Source organism: Lontra canadensis, unplaced genomic scaffold (assembly GCF_010015895.1).
Source record: "Lontra canadensis isolate GAN:19392208 unplaced genomic scaffold, GSC_riverotter_1.0 scaffold35, whole genome shotgun sequence".
NCBI lineage: Eukaryota > Metazoa > Chordata > Mammalia > Carnivora > Mustelidae > Lontra > Lontra canadensis.
The window spans coordinates 13,922,638-13,936,700 of record NW_022631029.1 but is presented as its reverse complement, the minus strand read 5'-3'; the positions used below and the strand labels follow the sequence as shown (position 1 = coordinate 13,936,700).

General features: G+C 38.7%; 1 protein-coding gene across 4 annotated transcripts in view; it reads left to right on the top strand.

Annotated features, from left to right (window-relative positions):
• Positions 1 to 14,063, top strand: part of ERC2 (ELKS/RAB6-interacting/CAST family member 2) — a 907,860-nt gene that overhangs the window by 81,177 nt on the left and 812,620 nt on the right. The window lies entirely within an intron of this gene.

The window sequence follows — 14,063 nt, the reverse complement described above, 5'->3', positions numbered from 1 at the left end:
TATGGTATCTTTGAAGTCAAGTGAAGAAAAGTATTTCATAATGCAGGACATAATCAGTTGTTTCAGATGCTTCAGATCAGATTATTTGGGAACTGAAAATTGTTGACTTATAAAGAGCATGAGGACCTCAAAATTGCTAAGAGCTCTTTTGGGGAAATGGTGGAAAAATTTTTTAATTTAAATACAATTTAGTTAACGTATGTTATATTATTAGTTTCAGGGGTAGAATTTAATGATTCATCTATTGCATGTAACACCCAGTGCTCATTACATCAAATCCCTCCTTAATGCCAGTCACCCAATTATCCCACCCCTCCACCCCCTTCCCCTCCAGCAACCCTGTTTACTTCCTAGAGTTAAGAGTCTCTTATTGTGGGGCGCCTGGGTGGCTCAGTGGGTTAAAGCCTCTGCCTTCGGCTCAGGTCATGATCCCAGAGTCCTGGGATCGAGCCCCGCATAAGGCTCTCTGCTCAGCAGGGAGCCTGCTTGCCTTCCTCTCTCTCTCTGCCTGCCTCTCTGCTTGCTTGTGATCTCTGTCTATCAAATAAATAAATACAAATCTTCAAAAAAAATAAAAAAAAAGTCTCTTATTGTTTACCTCCCTTTTTTTTTTTTTTAAGATTTTATTTATTTATTTGACAGAGATCACAAGTAGGCAGGGGCAGGCAGAGAGAGATGGGGAACGCAGACTCCCTGCTGAGCAGAGAACCCGATGCGGGGCTCGATCCCAGGACCCTGAGATCATGACCTGAGCCAAATCAGAGGCTTTAACCCACTGAGCCACCCAGGAGCCCCTCTTTTTTTTTTTTTTTACCTTATTTTATTTTTCTTTCCCTTCCCTTATGTTCTTCTTTTTGTTTCTTAAATTCCACATATGAGTGAAATCATATGGTATTTGTCTTTCTCTGACTGACTTCCTTCCCTTAGCATAATACCCTCTAGTTCCATCTATGTCATTGCAAATGGCAAGATTTCACTCTTTTTGATCACTGAATAATATTCCATGATATGTGTGTGTGTATCATATCTTCTTTATCCATTCTTCTGTCAATGGACATCTGGGCTCTTTCTATATTTTGGCTATTGTGGATATTGCTGCTATAAACATTGGGGTGCATGTGCCCTTTCAAATCACTATGTTTGTATCCTTTGGATAAATACTTAGGAGTACAATTGCTGGGTCATAGGGTAGTTCTATTTTTAACTTTTTGAGAACCTCCATACTGTTTTCCAGAGTGGGTGCACCAGTTTGTATTCCCACCAACAGTGTAAGAGGGTTCCCCTTTCTCCACACCCTTGCCAACATCTATTGTTTCCTGAGTTTATTTTAGCCATTCTGACTGGTGTGAGGTGGTAGCTCATTGTGGTTTTCATTTGTATTTCCCTGACGCTGACTGATGTTGAGCATTTTGATGAAAAACTAAATAATATGAATGCAAATACATTTTCCTTCTTTGGGATGGGATAAAGGCATTAAAAAAATCATGCTGTTCTTTAAAAATACTGTTGATGATGTGGTTAGAAGAAATTCTCATTTTTTCTTACTTAAAAAAACCTGATATTTCCCATGAACCACATTGGAATAATGACTTGTTTTAAGTGTGAGTCATAGGATTTTCCTTGGTGTAGTCAAGTCAAATAAGGTGAAACTTGCAAAGCTTGAAAAGTGCTACCTTATTAATCAGTTGTGTTTAGTTAAACTTTTCTGATTTTCCTTCTTTTAGCCTTGGGGACTGATGGTTAAGAAACAGAAAGAAATTGACACACATGGAAGTGTTTTTCTTTTCTTTTGCTTTGTCCCCATTTTTAGGTGGTTTCAGAGGGATTGTAAGTGTAAATTGGCCTACTTTGATAGTCAATTATCATTTAAAATAATTTTGAATTGTTTAACAGGCAGATTATAAGTAATTTTCACATACTAAAATAGGACAAAATAATTAGCTTCTGTTTCCCATGTGTTTAATACTTCAAGAACAAATTTACAACTTGTATCAATTTGAACTTAAGCTCCATTTGTCAAGTTTACATTTTTAGTCACATCTCACTTTATATCAAAGGTGATATGCTGATAGCTTAATTTCTTTATAAAAACATATTTGTGGCTTTTAATTGCTGTTGGTTAGGTTATTGTATGAAGGACATGAACACACATTCTCCATAAGGAGGTATTCAGGCTATAAACATTTATTTGTTCATTCATGCCAAGCTGACCTAAAGGGTAATTAGCCATGAAAACATGGGTACAAATAGAGCTCAAAGAGCATAAGATGAAAAGGGAAGCTAAAGGTGATTGTAGTAGGAGGAGAACTTCTCAGCAATGAGCCCTGAAGATGTTTTGTTTATATTCCTCTTTGGGATCTGATGAGGGAGTGGGAGAGTGTGCAAACCCATGCATGAATCAGAGACAAGAGGGGAACTTGTATTGACCAGCAGTAAAAATATGCCTTAGAATTCGACAAACCTGGGTTTTAGTCCCAGGTCTTTCTTTTATTAGTTGTGGGGCCTAAAGAAATAATATTTCTTTCCTGTGGGCTGCTGTGAAGAAATTAAGTAAGATAATGTATGAGAAGCACTTAATCCAGGGTTCTCAACTGGGGGTAGTTTTGCCTGCCAGGGGACATTTGTCAGTGTCTAAAAACATTTTTGATTGACATGTCTGGTGAGGGTGGAAGACGATTACTGGCTTCTGGTGGGTAGAGACCAGGGATACTGTTACATGTCCTATAAAACAAGGATAGCCCCCACAACCTTTATTTAGTTCCAAATGTCAGTAGTACTGGGGTTGAGAAACTCTGATTTTAGCACAATGTCTGGCCCAGAACAGCGGCTCCAAAAATGGTAGCTCTTATCATTAACATCATTGTCATTATTATTGTCATCATTGTTGTCGGTACAAGAGTTTTCAGTTGGTTGCGTGTTTTTTGCTCTCTCCTTTCCTTACCTTGTAGATGAATTTATCCCTGTACCTCAAGCCTAGATTTCTGTCCCAGCATTTTCAAATACATATAAATAAATCTGAATCTTTTCTGTTATGCACACTCACATCAGACTAAGATTTCTTAACCATTTATCTCCTGTCCTTCCGATTAAGTAGGTATGATGAATAAGAGTGTACATTCTAGAGTCCGCCTTTTTGGGTTGAAATCCAAGGAATACCACCTGCTAGAAAAGTGCCTTAGGCAAATTATTAATTTTCTATGTTTCTGTTTTCTCATCTGTAAAATGGGGATTACAGTGTACCTTCCTATTTGGTTGTTGTGAGCATGAAATGAAATGAGCTATGTAAAGTACTTGGCTCAATGTCTGCATGAAGAAAGTGCTCACTATTTCTGTTATTTCGTGAGTGAATAGAAGCTGTACCAGGTTATTTTGCTTTCTCATCTCTATGTGGTTGGGCTTTAGTTTAAATTCAGGATAGATAACAGCATGAAAAAAATAGGTAATAGTTTAAATTCTTGGTAGGTAATAACAACTTGAAAAAAGTTCTTTGCAGATTAATAAGATAGAAGAAATGCACTAACCCCGCACTGTCCAATACAGTAGTTATGAGTCACATGAGGTGACTGAGCATTTGAAATGTGGGCTATCCAAATTGAGATGTGCTTTAAGTCTGACGTACACGTGGGGTCAAAAGACAGTACAGAGGGTGGGAGGTTATGTGAGCCTGGTGGTGGTATTAAGGAAGGCACATATTGCATGGAGCACTGGGTGTGGTGCATAAACAATGAATTTTGGAACACTGAAAAAATAAAATAAAATTTTAAAAAAGTTATGAACTTCCAACTATAAGATAATTAATTACCAGGAACGTAATCTACAAGGTGATAGCTAACACTGCTGTATGATATACATGAAAGTTAAGAGAGTAAATCCTAAGAATTCTCATCACAAGGAGAAATTTCTTTTTTTTTCCTTTAGTCTTTCTTCTTCTTTTTTAATTGTATCTGTATGGGAAAAGATAGTTGTTAGCTGAACTTACTGCAGCAATCATTTCACAATATATGCAAATCAAACAAGTGTTTTGTATGCCTTACACTTATGTAGTGATGTATATCAATTATTTCTCAATAAAACTGGGGAAAAAGTAAAAAAGAAAAAGACAGTACAGAAAAAGGATTGTAAATTATGTCAGCAACTTTTAATGTTGATTACATGTTGAAATGATATTACTTTTGATATATTGGGTTAAATAAAAAAATTGAAATTAATTTCACCTGTTTGTGTTTACATCTTAAAAATGTGGCTACTTGTGTCGCCTGGGTGGCTTAGTTAGGGTCAAGCCCCACATCCAGCTCTCTGCTCAGCGGGGAGCCTGCTTCACTCCTTTCTCTCTGCTGCCTCTCTGCCTACTTGTGATCTCTCTGTCAAATAAATAAATAAAATCTTTAAAAAAAATGTGGCTACGAGAAAATATAAAATTACGTATGCAGCTTTCTTTATATTTCCATTAGACTGTGCAGAGCTAACCTAAAACACAGGATTTTTTTTTTTTAAGATTTTTATTTATTTATTTGACAGAGATCTCAAGTAGGTGGAGAGTCAGGCAGAGAAAGAAAGAGAGAGGAGGAAGCAGGCTCCCCACTGAGCAGAGAGCCCGATGCGGGGCTTGATCCCTGGACCCTGAGATCATGACTTGAGCGGAAGGCAGAGGCTTTAACCCACTGAGCCACCCACGTCCCCCAAGGCAGGACCTCTTGAATGGAGGTGCATATGCCAGATTCAGAATTCCCCTATTGCAGTGGAGATGTCCCATAACTTTTACTGGCATACCATAGGTTTAGTCATGATGAGGCAGGAATGGGAGCCCATCTCAAAGTCCACTTCATCTGGCTTATTTGGTGAAGTTGTAAACTGGAGACATGTGGATGATTTTGAGCTCTCTTTGGAACTTGAAATTATATGGAAGAAATGTTCTCTATCAGTATAAATCTAAAGTACATCTGGAGAATGGTTTCATGTGTCTGCCTTTTGTTTCCAAAATGGAAGGTATTGAGCTCTGGGAGAGTTTCTGTTTTCTGCTACTCTTTTTTTTTTTTTTTAAAGATTTTATTTATTTATTTGACAGAGATCACAAGTAGGCAGAGAGGCAGGCAGAGAGAGAGGAGGAAGCAGGCTTCCCGCTGAGCAGAGAGCCTGATGTGGGGCTCGATTCCAGGACCCTGGGATCATGACCTGAGCCGAAAGCAGTGGCTTTAACCCACTGAGCCACCCAGGCGTCCCTCTGCTACTTCTGTGATTTAGCCTAGCGGTTCATGATAAAAGTGTGAAGTTTACACACATATGGGCAAAATCTCTTTCTACTTAATAGACTACATTTGGGGGTAATTGTCTTGTAGGTTGGATGCTCTAATGCCTTTTAAAGACTGGTTGTACCTAATGTACTGCATAATGCAAAGATTCTCATGTGTTATTTGAAATACAGTATTTTCTCTCATTTTATATCTGTTTAGGGGCCTAAAGTGTGAAATGATTAATTCTACTTAAAGATGAAAAAGCAGTGGTAACTGTATGCATAATATTGCTCTGCAGGTGTTGATTTCTTAATTTATGTTTTTTCTACATGGTGGTTAAGAATTCAGTTGTCAGGTTGAAAAGTTGACAAATGAGATGACATTCTATTATAAATAATTCTTCAAACTTGGAAAGTTATGGCAGCAGTCTCGATATTATAAAATTGTAAAAGTGAACAGCATAGGGTCCAACAAGTCTGTCTTATATGGTCTCTGGTATTTCTTTCTGCATTAAAGACATTCTGGAAAATGCAGACAAGTTTATCAAAGAAAATAAAAAAAGGATTATACTCTTTAGTGAAATTCCATGATTTCTTATGTTTCAATGTATTTCTTTCCAGTCTTCTTCTATGAATATCTCCTACTATGGAAATGAGATCATGTTTTACTTATTTGGCAAAACTATGTTGAATTCATGGGGCACCTGGGTGGCTCAGTCAATTAAGCATGTGCCTTTGGTTCAGCATCCTGCTCAATGGGAGTCTGCATCTCCTGCTGTCCCTTCTCCTGCCCCTCCCCCTGCTTGTGCTCTTTCTTTCTTCTCTCAAATAAATAAAATCTTTAAAAAATATATTTTAAATTCTTACTGTGTTGCAGGCATTGTTCTAGGCACTGAGGATACAGTGGTGACTGAGAGTGACGTTGGCTCACCACTCTAATGGGAGAAACTAGACAGTAAGCAGTTAGGTTGCAGTTCCCCATCTTAAGGGATTTGTTGGGGGAAATATGGGGTGCTGTGGGAGCACCAAAATACTGTCTTATAATCATATGTGCATCTTACACATGAAAAAATAAATCTAGGGGAAGCTAGTTATCTGTTGCCTCCTGAATGATATGTTAGAAACAGCCTCCTCCTGTTTTTTATGACTTCTTTGTTTACTGTCCTTTTCTAGCATTCTGGTTCTACTAGAATCTCCCTACTCTGCTCCAATTCTTATACCCAGTCCGTTGGCAAAAGAGGAGCTTTCTTTGTTCCCATTTCTTCTCTGGGAGCAAGTAAGATTCTCTATGGAATTGTTGGAGCCATTTTAGCCCATCCCATTGGGGGGGATGGTTTCCATTTTTAATATCAATATTACCATATCAGAGTTTCTGGACTTTGACAGTAAATACCCTATAAAATGTTTCTTTTGTGGGAAATGAGAAGTTTGAAAAGAAGAGTTTGGTAGATATTTTCTGGTCTAGTGTATGTATTAGTTTATTTGTTGCTATATAATAGATTTCTTTAAAACTTAGTGCCTTAAACAATGATATTTATTATCTCACACTTTCTATGGGTCAGGAATTTGGGAGCAGCTTAGTTGGGTCCTGTGGCTCATGGGCTCTATCATGTAATCAGTGTGCAGCTGAAGCTGCAGTCTTATCTGAAGGCTTGACTGGGGGAGGATCTGCTTCCAACCTTCTCTATGAGGTTGTTGAAGGATTAAGTTCTTTGCAATCTATTGGACTGAGGGCCCCAGTTCCTCATGGACTGTTGTTGGAGGCTGTCCTCAGTTCCTTGCCACTTGGGCCTCTCTGTAGGGCAGCTCATACATGGCAGCTGGCTTTTCTCAGAGTGAATGTGCAAGAGAGAGCAAGAAAGAGAAAGAATGTAAGGAAGGCTTTAGTCACGGTGTTTAATTACCTAATCTCAGAAGTGACATCCCATCCTTTTTGCAATATTTTTGCAATTTGTTCAATTGAAGCAAGTTGCTAGGTCCAGGCCACTCTGAAGGGCATGCGTATCAGGAGATGGGGATCACTGGAAACCATGTTAAGAAGCTGCCTAGTGCAGCATCCTTAATGGTTCTCTCCCAGTTAGTATTCACATAGGACTCAGTGTTTCCTCATTGTCAGCTCCCCCATCTTTATTTTAGTGGATTGCCTTCCATCAATAGCCTGTAACCTAGTAAGGGCAGGGACTATGTCTGTGTTGTCCGTGAATTATACCCCCAAGGTTTAAGTTTGTGGCACAAAGTGATGTTCAGTATGAAGGAGTGGAAGAGGCCGTAAGTTCAATAAAAATTTTTACTTCTCAGCAGTGTCAGCTCCTTGCTTCTGCTGGGTTTCCTGGACCCACCCTGTTTGCTTGGCCGCAAGTGTCAACCTTGACTTTAGACCTAATTTTACATCTCTTTACATCCCCTCAGACCTGGTTTTTTTGGAAGCTCCTTTGGCCCCAAAGCTCCCTCATTCTTACCTCTATTCTCCCTTTCCTGCCCTTTTCGCACACTAACCCAGTCTCCAGGGTCCTGGCCTTCTCATTCCAGGAAGAGAAGTATGGAGTCTCTTTCCCAGAGGGAAAGATTTTGGTGAGTGATTACTATGTAAATCTCTCTTGTTATGGGTTGTAACCTGGTAAGGTATGATTGGTAACCTTAGGAGCATCCTGGGTCTCTCCTTTGATGCAAATACCAAGGAAGAACATACAGGGATGGCTGCTCTCATCCATTTCAAAAAGCTAAATATGAAGGTGGCCTTTCTGGACCATTAGGTTTTGGCAGACCCTAGTTCTTCATATTCACACTCAGTGATAAATATTGCTACATTGAAACTGATAGTGTTCACCATTAAATAAATAACAGAGATTTATTTATTTCCAAAAGAAATTTAGAAATAGAAGCTTTTCTTAATATGTTGGTGGTTGTGACCTCTGACCTGTTAATGTCTCCTGTATGTTACTGTTCATATTAAAAGCTTCCTGGTTGACTTTTACTTTTTTCTCCTGCCTTCTGGCCCACAGAAACCTTTTTAGGAAGGTGTATAATAGTGGGGTAATACTAGCAGGGACTGTGGAGTTAGCCTTCTTCGCTCAACCACTTACCAGTCTCATGACCTTGGGCAAGTTACTTAACTTCTCTAAGTCTTCTTATCTGTAAAATGAAAATAATGATGGAAGCCACCTTTAACGTTAGGGAGAGGTATGAATGAAATGTTACACTCCTAGGGCTTCATATGTGGCCAGGCATATAGTACGTACTTGATAGGCATTAGCTGTATTCATTGTTTGAAAACAACTACTGGATGACCTCTCTGTATGGAAGTGCAGATGTGATGTGTGAACTTGATTGAGGATATGACTATTAAAAAAACAAAACAAAATCAGGCAATTCTGCTTTAGACCAGAGGATGGCAAACTAAGACCTGAGGGCCAGGTCAGTTCTACTTCCTGTTTTCGTAAAGCCCATGAGCAAGAATGGATTTTCATTTTTAAGTGGTTGAAAAAAATCAAAAGGACAACATTTCAGAGCACATGAAACACTAATGCCCATGCCCATGTCCAAAAATAAAATTTATAAAATAAATTAAAAACAAATAAAATTAAAAAATAAAAAGTTGATTAAAAATAAAATAAAGTTTATTTAATGGCCACATTCATTCATTTCAGCATTGTGTCAGGCTGATTTTTTACCACATTGGCAGAGTTGCAGTAGTTGTGATAGAGACTATGGTTGGCAATGACTAAAGTATTTACTATCTATCCCTTTACAGTAAAAGTTTGCCGACCCTTGCTTTAGACCAATATGCTGCTGTCTATTTCTAGCATAAAGTTGGAAAGGGTGTAGCTGGTGAGATGGGGAAGCCGAAAAGCTCTACAACTAATCCCTTATTGAATCTTAAGTATGCTTTCATGATATGGTGATGTCCCAGATTAGTCACATACCATATTCAGATTTAGGAAGTAACACATCCTGAAGTTGAATAGACTAAATGAGTTTCAAATTCCCTCCTCTTTTTAGTTTATAGAAATGGACTCTGTATAAAAATATCAAGTTATTGAATCTGCTTTTGAAATAGCACACACATTCGTATGATATATAGTTTTTTGTTGTTGTTGATACTAGCTTGGTTTCCATGTAAGTTTATGGGATTGTTATGATTAAAATTTATTAGTTAAATTTCCATTAAATTGAAAACTAGGTTGAAAAATGCAAACTAAGTGCTGGCCTGGTGCATAAAATAGACCATTACAATGTATGAAATTACCTTAGTTGTTATCCTTTCAAATAATTTGGGAGACAATTGCTGACACAAAGTCTATTTTAAAACTACAGGAAATTAAACACTATAGGAATTTATATCTATTTGTGAAAATGTGATACAAATGTCTAATTAGAATTGACATAATAGTAATAGCTGACTTGATATAAATTTGATTTTATATAATAATTTTCAGTTGCTGAGTAATGATGAATTATACATTTGTTTTCCTTCATATTAAGCAGTCATTCCTGGGTTGCTGATTTGTGGTCCATCAAGTATGGGTTATGTATAACCTTTTAAATTAGAGGTTAATAGCTCAGGGTATGAAGTCTAACAGATGACAGCTGGGCCTAGCTTACGTTCTGCTCTGTGACCTTGCTCCAATTTTCTTAGCTTCAGGTTCCCTATCTGTAAGATGGATTCAGTCATGGAATTATGTCATCAAACTGTTGTGAGGTTGAGAAAAAAACATGGGAAGTACTTGGTAATAGTGCATGGAATATAGTGAAAGTTTGAGTGTTGCAGGTATTATTATGAAATAATCTTATTTAATGTTGCTGATGTTAATCAATGTAATTTAGATGTTCTGCCATCAGTGGGAATGTGAGAACATTATGGGCCCTACCTGTTTGGAGCCATGTTGTAGCTTTTAGTTTGTATAGCTCTTAGAATTTAAAAGCATGGAACACTTCCTAGGTACAGAACTCTTCAGCTCATTTCCTTGGGGAGTGACTCTCTCACCCATCAAAAGCATCCTGTTCATGTTTCTCTCATTTTGGGCATCTTGCCAAAGCCCCATCATCAGCCCACACAGATTCCTTCCCAGGGCAAAAGCTAGCATACAGCACAAGAGATCCAAGGGCTGTGTGGCATGGAAACTTCTGAGTGCCTTTCCAGTTTTCTGAGGCCATGGCACATTCAGAAAATTGTAATCTTTCCCTGTCATTTTAGAGTGAGAGGCTAATGTTGTCCATGGCTGAAAATGCCTTGGGGTGGTGGAGTAAGAATCAATGACTTCTCAGTACACTGGTAGCCCACAACCACATGGTTTTGCTATGGTGTATGGTTAGGAAGCTCCATCTTTGAGCATAGTCTGGGTGTAGCAATAGGATGTCAGGCTATCAAAGGAAGCCAATTTTGCCTACAGGATAAGGGTATATTTGTGGGTGGTTGCGATTGGACCTGAAATTTTGGTGGGGAGAGTGGAGAAAGAAGAGTCATAGCAGAGTGTCTGTCCTTACACTGCTGCTGGGATTTCTTGTGTCTTGCACATGTTCCTGCTGTGTATGTGTGTATGGGGCTTGGTTTGTGTGGAAATAAAAGATCACCTAAATGAGAGCAAACAGAGGCTGTGTATTCAGAGCTGGCTATAACAAGGAATGGAGTCACCATCACTTGAATTTGGTAAAGATTCTTAGAGGCAGTGGGTAGAATGGAAAATCTCAACAGTGAAAGAAGGGGAGACTTCAGTTATATATGGTTTTATTGAAGGATGTTGGCATGGGGAAGCTGCAGGCAGGCTAACTAGAAGCAAGGCATCCTATGTGATTTGTTTTGGGGAGAATATTTGGTTTCCTTTGGTTGGTCCTGAGTTAGAAGCCAGAATAAAAAATAAGGAAGTTGGCAGTCATTGACCAAGCCTGACTGTTGTAGGCTGGTTGCAACAGAGTTTTTGAGTTAGAATTCTATTGTCATGGCCACACCCATGTCCATTTATATAGTCAGTCTTTCATTTCTCTCTTTTGTCATTCTTTTGCTTGTGAGTTGCTGACGGTTCAGGGGAGGCTAGAGATTCAGACCTTCCCCTGTCAGAGATGGTCCAGTTGTCCCCATATACAATTGCATTTTTTAGAGCAGTCATTTGACCACTGTGATTAGAATGAAAACACTTAATAGTCCCTATAAGTTGCTTCAGAACCAGGAACACTGATTGCTCAACCCAGGTCAAGAGAACAAATTCCATAGGTTAGGAGAATCAATTTTAGAAAGGCAAGTAACTGTTTCCTTATGGCAGTGTTTAGCCTGTTTTGCCTTTTCTGTTTCATTGATCCATGTGTAGAAAGCAGCATTGGCAATGGCACAGACACCACCATCACTTAGCCGAAAAGAAATCTAGAGCAATGCAGTTTCATCACTGTTTATGCCGTTGAGTTGAGACTGATCTGTATCTATCTGGGGTAGGAGTGGTATTATTAATAATGTCTATAATTAATGTTAGTCATTAATTTCTTACAGATGCTTCTATTTGTAGGATTCCCATCATTGGGAGCATTGCTCTGATTGTTTGCATAAACAATGAGTCAGTCATTTTCCCAGGTAGAGTGCCTGAATAATCAAGGGTGGACTCATTTTGGAGCTCATGTCCAGCCTTGGTGATATATAGAATTAGAGGCTCTATGCATGGACAGGTCTTGGAATATTATTCCTAAAGTGCATGAGGTATTAGTCTGAGGCAAACAGGATCAGGCCTCTTGGGTTGCAGAAGGAGTGGCAGGTGTCTGTGAAGATACAAGATAAAAGGAGTTGTTTATAACATGAAGCATCGTATTAGTTGGGTTAGATATTTGAATTCTAAGAGTTTCCTTCAGGTGGCAAGTATTTGGACCCTTACTATGGGAAATTTGTTGATTTCAAATATGAAATTACCTAAGATTGGAACAACAAATTGTAATAATTGGTTCTCCGTTTACCCACCCCGCCTCGGGAGAATGGGTACTAGTAGAATCACAGAGTGGTTTGTTTAAGGTCATTTGGCCACATAATTTGGCCACTGTAACTCCCAGTGGTCTAATTTGATGAGACTGAAATTGTCCAGAGGATTACATCATGCATATCTAGTGATGGATGGCAGTTAGTAACACTGAGGCAGTGGCTACTGTATAGGATTATCTAAGAATGAATATTTTCTTTCCTAACAATTACAATAGAGAGGAAAGAGAAGAGAAAAAATGCTATCATGTGTGGACAACAACTAGGGGTCTATAGAGAAGGAAAAATGATTGTAAGGAGTCAGGTGAAAAACAAAGCACGAATTAGATAGGTTCTGGAAGTAGCCTTGAATAGAAGATGTCCCCTATTTGAGGTTGTAAGCTTGTTGCAGAACTTTCGGGTCAGCTGTCTGCTTCTAAAAATCAGCTACTTCTAGAGGGTCCTAGAGAATCCTGAATTTGAGGTCCCCATGTTGGAGTAGCATCCTCATTCTGTGGAATTCTGTGTCTCTAGTTACGAAGCATGAGCCCAGGGACTCCTTGCAGTTTCAGTACTGTATTTGTTGTTAATAGTACCAGATAATGTCTTCTCCAGCAAGGTTCAAGAGCAGTTTTTCTCTGATGTTTCTTCCAGTTGAGAAATCTTCTTGTTGAAGATCATGGAGAGGCCATTTAGGAAGATGTAGAAAGGAGGCCTTCACCTGTTGGACATAGGGCTGGCTATAGTACATGAGTCTCTTGTGATTTTGCCATGTCTGTGAGCAACAGGACAGAATCTAGTATTTGAAGTAAGATCCCTAAACAGGTGGGCCTTTTAGTTATTCATTCATAGGAGAATAATGTGTCCCTAAGGAAGTGGACCACATTGCCATAAGTGTTAGTGGGAGTACCTTTGGCCAAGATGAAAAAGCCACTATTAGATCAGTACCTTCTTTAACCCCTGGATGTTGTCGACAGTTATTTTACAGCCTATTTTGAAAGTCTCCTATAGTTTCATCTTTTTTTCATCTTCAGCATGATTGAACTATAGTCCAGTCTATTTTTATTCAAAAAATTTTGGGTATGGCTTTTTAGAAGATTTTGCCCTATTTTTCAGGCCTTTTATTATATATATTTTTTACCCTTAAGTTTATTGTGAAAAGAGAGATCCTGTGGGTCTTTTCCTGGGACAGTCCAATTTAATTTTGCTACTCAGAATTTAGATTCCAACAAACATGTGTACAAGTTGATAAAAGCCTGGTAACCCTGGCTCATATGTACTCATAAGAATTCTAAATTCTTCTGTGAATAGTTGGTGATCTTGTCTAGATTTAGGAAAACCCTTAGTTATGATTCTTATTCAGCTTAGGTCTGAGGTTTAAATTCTGTATAAATACCAACTTCTTGGATGGAATGGATCTTTAGACACAACTGGCATCTTGGGGTCATTGGGAAAAGATAGAGAGTCTGGATAAGGGGAAGAGAAATAACAAAGGTGCAGATAGAGCAGAAGGGTAAGGGGGAAGAGGAAAAGCTGGTTGTAGGGAGACAAGTGGAGGACTAGGGACAGAGGTTTGCTAGGGACATGAATCTAGTTTGTTGTTGCTTAATATTATTAAACTATTCATTAACTTTGACCAAAAAATCTTTTAGTGGCAATTTTTATTTTTTAAAGATTTGTATTTATTTATTATTTGAGAGAGAGAGAATGAGAGAGAGCATGGAGTGGGGGGTAGGGTCAGAGGGAGAAGCAGACTCCCTGCAGAGCAGGGAGCCTGATGCGGAACTCCATCCTGGGACTCTGCCGAAGGCAGTTGCTTAACAAACTGAGCCACCAGGGTGCCCCTAGTGGCAATTTTTATATCAGAATTTTGTTTGGAGGGCTCCGCCTGCCAATAAAAAA